Source organism: Hemibagrus wyckioides, linkage group LG23 (genome assembly GCF_019097595.1).
Source record: "Hemibagrus wyckioides isolate EC202008001 linkage group LG23, SWU_Hwy_1.0, whole genome shotgun sequence".
Classification (NCBI taxonomy): Eukaryota; Metazoa; Chordata; class Actinopteri; order Siluriformes; family Bagridae; genus Hemibagrus; species Hemibagrus wyckioides.
This window is the reverse complement of record NC_080732.1, coordinates 695491-702353: the sequence shown is the minus strand read 5'-3', so window position 1 is coordinate 702353 and position 6863 is coordinate 695491.

Sequence of the window (6863 nt, the reverse complement as noted above, 5' to 3'; positions counted from 1 at the left end):
TCTCTCTCTCCTCAATCCTCTCTCCCTCTCTCCTCTCTCCCTCAATCCCTCTCTCCCTCTCTCCCTCAATCCCTCTCTCCCTCTCTCCCTCTCTCCCTCAATCCCTCTCTCCCTCTCTCCCTCTCTCCCTCAATCCCTCTCTCCCTCTCTCCCTCTCTCCCTCTCTCCCTCAATCCCTCTCTCCCTCTCTCCCTCTCTCCCTCAATCCCTCTCTCCCTCTCTCCCTCAATCCCTCTCTCCCTCAAACCCTCAATCCCTCTCTCCCTCTCTCCCTCTCTCCCTCAATCCCTCTCTCCCTCTCTCCCTCAATCCCTCACTCCCTCTCTCCCTCACTCCCTCAATCCCTCACTCCCTCACTCCCTCTCTCCCTCTCTCCCTCAATCCCTCTCTCCCTCTCTCCCTCAATCCCTCACTCACTCACTCCCTCACTCCCTCTCTCCCTCTCTCCCTCAATCCCTCTCTCCCTCTCTCCCTCAATCCCTCACTCCCTCAATCCCTCACTCCCTCAATCCCTCAATCCCTCACTCCCTCTCTCCCTCACTCCCTCACTCCCTCAATCCCTCACTCCCTCTCTCCCTCTCTCCCTCAATCCCTCACTCCCTCTCTCCCTCAATCCCTCACTCCCTCTCTCCCTCACTCCCTCAATCCCTCACTCCCTCACTCCCTCTCTCCCTCTCTCCCTCAATCCCTCTCTCCCTCTCTCCCTCAATCCCTCACTCCCTCAATCCCTCACTCCCTCTCTCCCTCACTCCCTCAATCCCTCACTCCCTCAATCCCTCTCTCCCTCAATCCCTCACTCCCTCTCTCCCTCACTCCCTCGCTCCCTCAATCCCTCACTCCCTCACTCCCTCTCTCCCTCTCTCCCTCAATCCCTCACTCCCTCTCTCCCTCAATCCCTCACTCCCTCTCTCCCTCACTCCCTCAATCCCTCACTCCCTCACTCCCTCACTCCCTCTCTCCCTCTCTCCCTCTCTCCCTCTCTCCCTCAATCCCTCTCTCCCTCTCTCCCTCAATCCCTCACTCACTCACTCCCTCAATCCCTCACTCCCTCTCTCCCTCAATCCCTCACTCCCTCAATCCCTCAATCCCTCACTCCCTCTCTCCCTCAATCCCTCACTCCCTCACTCCCTCACTCCCTCTCTCCCTCTCTCCCTCAATCCCTCACTCCCTCTCTCCCTCAATCCCTCACTCACTCACTCCCTCAATCCCTCACTCCCTCTCTCCCTCAATCCCTCACTCACTCACTCCCTCAATCCCTCACTCCCTCTCTCCCTCAATCCCTCACTCCCTCACTCCCTCTCTCCCTCTCTCCCTCAATCCCTCTCTCCCTCTCTCCCTCAATCCCTCACTCACTCACTCCCTCAATCCCTCACTCCCTCTCTCCCTCAATCCCTCACTCCCTCAATCCCTCTCTCCCTCTCTCCCTCAATCCCTCACTCCCTCTCTCCCTCACTCCCTCTCTCCCTCAATCCCTCTCTCCCTCTCTCCCTCTCTCCCTCACTCCCTCTCTCCCTCAATCCCTCACTCACTCACTCCCTCTCTCCCTCTCTCCCTCTTTCCCTCAATCCCTCACTCACTCACTCCCTCAATCCCTCACTCCCTCAATCCCTCTCTCCCTCTCTCCCTCTCTCCCTCAATCCCTCACTCCCTCAATCCCTCTCTCCCTCTCTCCCTCAATCCCTCACTCCCTCACTCCCTCACTCCCTCTCTCCCTCAATCCCTCACTCCCTCTCTCCCTCTCTCCCTCAATCCCTCACTCCCTCACTCCCTCAATCCCTCACTCCCTCTCTCCCTCAATCCCTCACTCCCTCAATCCCTCACTCCCTCAATCCCTCACTCTCTCTCTCTCTCAATCCCTCACTCCCTCAATCCCTCTCTCTCTCAATCCCTCACTCCCTCTCCCTCAATCCCTCTCTCTCTCAATCCCTCACTCCCTCAATCCCTCTCTCTCTCAATCCCTCACTCCCTCACTCCCTCAATCCCTCACTCCCTCAATCCCTCTCTCTCTCAATCCCTCACTCCCTTTCTACCTCAATCCCTCACTCCCTCTCTCCCTCACTCCATCTCTCCCTCACTCCCTCTCTCCCTCAATCCCTCACTATCTCTCCCCTCTCTTTCACACCCTCACTTCCTCTCTCCCTCTCTCCTTCACTCCCTCAATCCCTCACTCCCTCTCTCTCCTTCACTCCCTCTCTCCCTCTCTCCTTCACTCCCTCAATCCCCCGCTCCCTCTCTCCTTCACTCCCTCTCTCCTTCACTCTGTCTCCCTCTCTCCTTCACTCCCTCACTCTCTCTCCTTTACTTCCTCACTACCTCTCTCCCTCTCTACTTCTCTCCCTCTCTCCTTCACTCTTTCACTCCACTTCTTCTCTCCTTCTCTCCTTCACTCCTTCTCTCCTTCACTCCTTCTCTCCTTCACTCTTTCACTCCTTATCTCCTTCACTCTACTTCTTCTCTCCTTCTCTCCTTTTCTCCTTCACTCCTTCACTTCTTCACTCCTTTTGTCCTTCACTCCTTCACTTTTTCACTCCTTTTGTCCTTCACTCCTTCACTTCTTCACTCCTTCTCTCCTTCACTCCGAATCAGAACACATGTGCACTCGTTTATCCTCTACAGTTGTCTGTGTAGAGATGTTAGTGTTAGCGATTAGCAGTTTGACGTCTCTGAAGATGTAAATATTCTTTCCGGGGATGAACGATGGACAGATAATCAGTTTGTACGAGTAGCAGATGCGCCTGTCTGTCTCTCTCTTACACACACACACACACACACACAGACAGTTTCCCATCTCATCCAAAGTTTCAAGAGGGAAGAAGCAGTTGCCATGGCAACAGCCTGTCTCCGTCTCCACATGTCTGTATCTGTCTCTGTCTCTCGGAGCGGCCTGATGTGTCGATCTTCTTGCATTTAGAGCTGAGATTCATCGTCTCACGTTTACATCACTCTGAACTTTGAAAAGCAATGTGTGTGTGTGTGTGTGTGTGTGTGTTTGTGTGAAACATGGCTTTCAGTTTGTGTTGTACTAGCAGCCACCAATTAAGCACCAATTAAGCTTTTCCCTAGAGGAGGACTAATTAGCCATGATGATGCTTTCACACACACACATCCATTTTTACTGCACAAGGACACATCCTTCTCTCTCTCTTTCTCTTTCTCTTTCTCTTTCTCTTTCTCTTTCTCTCTCTCTCTCTCTCTCTCTCTCTCTCGCTTTTGTCAGAAGTGTTGATTAATTCTCTCTGACAGCAGCAGCTGCTCTTCACCGCTTTATTTATAATTAACACACTCGTTATCATTAATACCTTAATGTTTCCATAGCAACGGATCATTCACATAAACAGAGTGTGTAATAGTAATTTCTGTAACATGTGTGGAAGGAGTCTCCAGTGTCAGTGCTGTGTAACAGTCTAAAGTGTAATTAATAAAGTGTGTGTGCAGATAATTGTGAGTGTAAATAATAATGTGTGTGTAGATATTGAAGTGTGTGTGTGTGTGTGTGTGTAGATATTGAAGTGTGTGTGTGTGTGTGTGTAGATATTGAAGTGTGTGTGTGTGTGTGTGTAGATATTGAAGTGTGTGTGTGTGTGTGTGTAACGTTTCACGCTTCATTGATTCACAAATCCATCTCTGAATCTTTACATCAATCTTTAATGTGTCTGTCTCTCAGATCACACACACTCACTCACCCCAGACACTTCACACACTACACCAGTGTGTGTGTGTGTGTGTGTGTGTGTGTGTGTGTGTAGATATTGAAGTGTGTGTGTGTGTGTAGATATTGAAGTGTGTGTGTGTGTGTAGATATTGAAGTGTGTGTGTGTGTGTAGATATTGAAGTGTGTGTGTGTGTGTAGATATTGAAGTGTGTGTGTGTGTGTGTGTCAAGAGATGAAGGATTTTCTGTGTATTGATGTGAGTTTGATCTTCCGACAGTTTCTCTTCTCTCACTCTCCCAACTCCATCACTCTCCTCACTCCATCACTCCATCACCTCACTCTCCTCACTCCATCAATCAATCACTCCATCACCTCACTCCATCACTCCATCACCTCACTCCATCACCTCACTCTCCTCACTCCATCAATCCATCACTCCATCACCTCACTCCATCACTCCATCACCTCACTCTACTCACTCCATCAATCAATCACTCCATCACCTCACTCCATCACTCCATCACCTCACTCCATCACCTCACTCTTCTCACTGCATCACCTCACTCTCCTCACTCCATCAATCCATCACTCCATCACCTCACTCCATCACTCCATCACCTCACTCTACTCACTCCATCAATCAATCACTCCATCACCTCACTCCATCACTCCATCACCTCACTCCATCACCTCACTCTTCTCACTGCATCACCTCACTCTCCTCACTCCATCAATCCATCACTCCATCACCTCACTCCATCACTCCATCACCTCACTCTACTCACTCCATCAATCAATCACTCCATCACCTCACTCCATCACTCCATCACCTCACTCCATCACCTCACTCTTCTCACTGCATCACCTCACTCTCCTCACTCCATCAATCCATCACTCCATCACCTCACTCCATCACTCCATCACCTCACTCTACTCACTCCATCAATCAATCACTCCATCACCTCACTCCATCACTCCATCACCTCACTCCATCACCTCACTCTTCTCACTGCATCACCTCACTCTCCTCACTCCATCAATCCATCACTCCATCACCTCACTCCATCACTCCATCACCTCACTCCATCACTCCATCACCTCACTCCATCACTCCATCACCTCACTCCATCACCTCACTCTCCTCACTCCATCAATCCATCACTCCATCACCTCACTCCATCACTCCATCACCTCACTCTACTCACTCCATCAATCAATCACTCCATCACCTCACTCCATCACTCCATCACCTCACTCCATCACCTCACTCTTCTCACTGCATCACCTCACTCTCCTCACTCCATCAATCCATCACTCCATCACCTCACTCCATCACTCCATCACCTCACTCCATCACTCCATCACTCCATCACCTCACTCCATCACTCCATCACCTCACTCCATCACCTCACTCTCCTCACTCCATCAATCCATCACTCCATCACCTCACTCCATCACCTCACTCTTCTCACTCCATCACTCCATCACCTCACTCCATCACCTCACTCTTCTCACTGCATCACCTCACTCTCCTCACTCCATCAATCCATCACTCCATCACCTCACTCCATCACTCCATCACCTCACTCTCCTCACTCCATCAATCCATCACCTCACACTCCATCAATCCATCACCTCACTCTCCTCACTCCATCACTCCATCACCTCACTCTCCTCAATCCATCAATCCATCACTCCACCACCTCACTCCATCACTCCATCACCTCACTCTACTCACTCCATCACGCCATCACCTCACTCCATCACTCCATCACCTCACTCTTCTCACTGCATCACCTCACTCTCCTCACTCCATCAATCCATCACTCCATCACCTCACTCCATCACTCCATCACCTCACTCTCCTCACTCCATCACCTCACTCTCCTCACTCCATCAATCCATCACTCCATCACCTCACTCTCCTCACTCCATCACCTCACTCTCCTCACTCCATCAATCCATCACTCCATCACATCACTCCATCACCTCACTCTCCTCACTCCATCAATCCATCACTCCATCACCTCACTCTCCTCATTTCATCAATCCATCGCTCCATCACCTCACTCTCCTCACTCCATCAATCCATCACTCCATCACTCCATCACCTCACTCTCTTCAGTTCATCATTCCATCACCTCACTCTCCTCACTCCATCAATCCATCACTCCATCACTCCATCACCTCACTCCATCACTCCATCACCTCACTCTCCTCACTGCATCACCTCACTCTCCTCACTGCATCACCTCACTCTCCTTACTCCATCACTCCATTACTCCATCAAGTTCATCACTCCATCAGTCCATTATCTCACTCTCCCTACTCTATCACTACATCACTTCATCATTGCCTCGCTCTCTTCCAGTCTATTATTCACTACTGTACCAGATTGAGACAGTTTTTCTCACACACTCTCTCTCTCTCTCTCTCTCTCTCTCTATCTATCTCTCTCTCTCACACTCTCTCTCTGTGCCGTGTCCTTCAATGCTGATTAAAATCTGCCCCTCATTCAGCTGTGTGATGTAACACAGAGCTGAACCATATATCCCCAACTCTTCCTCCTCCTCCTCCTCTTCATCCTCCTCTTCCTCATGGGGATTTCTGGGAAAATTTCAGCACTCAGTAATCCACTGTTTTGGCTCCATGCCGGTCAGCAGTTCTGGAATAAATGACCTTTACTGTGTGTCACCTCTTTAATACTGCACTCAAGCTCCAAGGCTAATAACGAGTAATAGAAGCTTACAGCCACCAGTTTACTACGCTAATCTATGCTAATACATTCCTGACAGAGGATGGAAAGTTTTAAGACTGTGTTCTACTTCAAATTTTATTAGAGAACTTTCTAGAACTCTCTGTGGCAGGGTTTCTCTATAAAACATTTACAACAGAGAGAGAGAGAGAGAGAGAGAGAGAGACAGACAGAGAGAGAGAGAAAGAGAGAAAGAAAGAGAGAGAGAGAGTTTCTCCATCTCCGTCTGTCTCTCAGGCTGTTTTGATCTTTCTCTTTCTCTCTCTCTCTCTCTCTCTCTCTTACTCCTGCAGTCTTCCTCCCCACTGCACTGCACTCTGTATTTGTGAATTCGGTTCACAGTTCCACTGCGTCTCTCTCTCTCTCTCTCTCTCTCTCTCTCTCATGGAGGATAGAGGGGAGAATGTAGGGGACTTTTCATTGGCCCTGAGAGAAAGAGAAAGAGAGAGAGAGAGA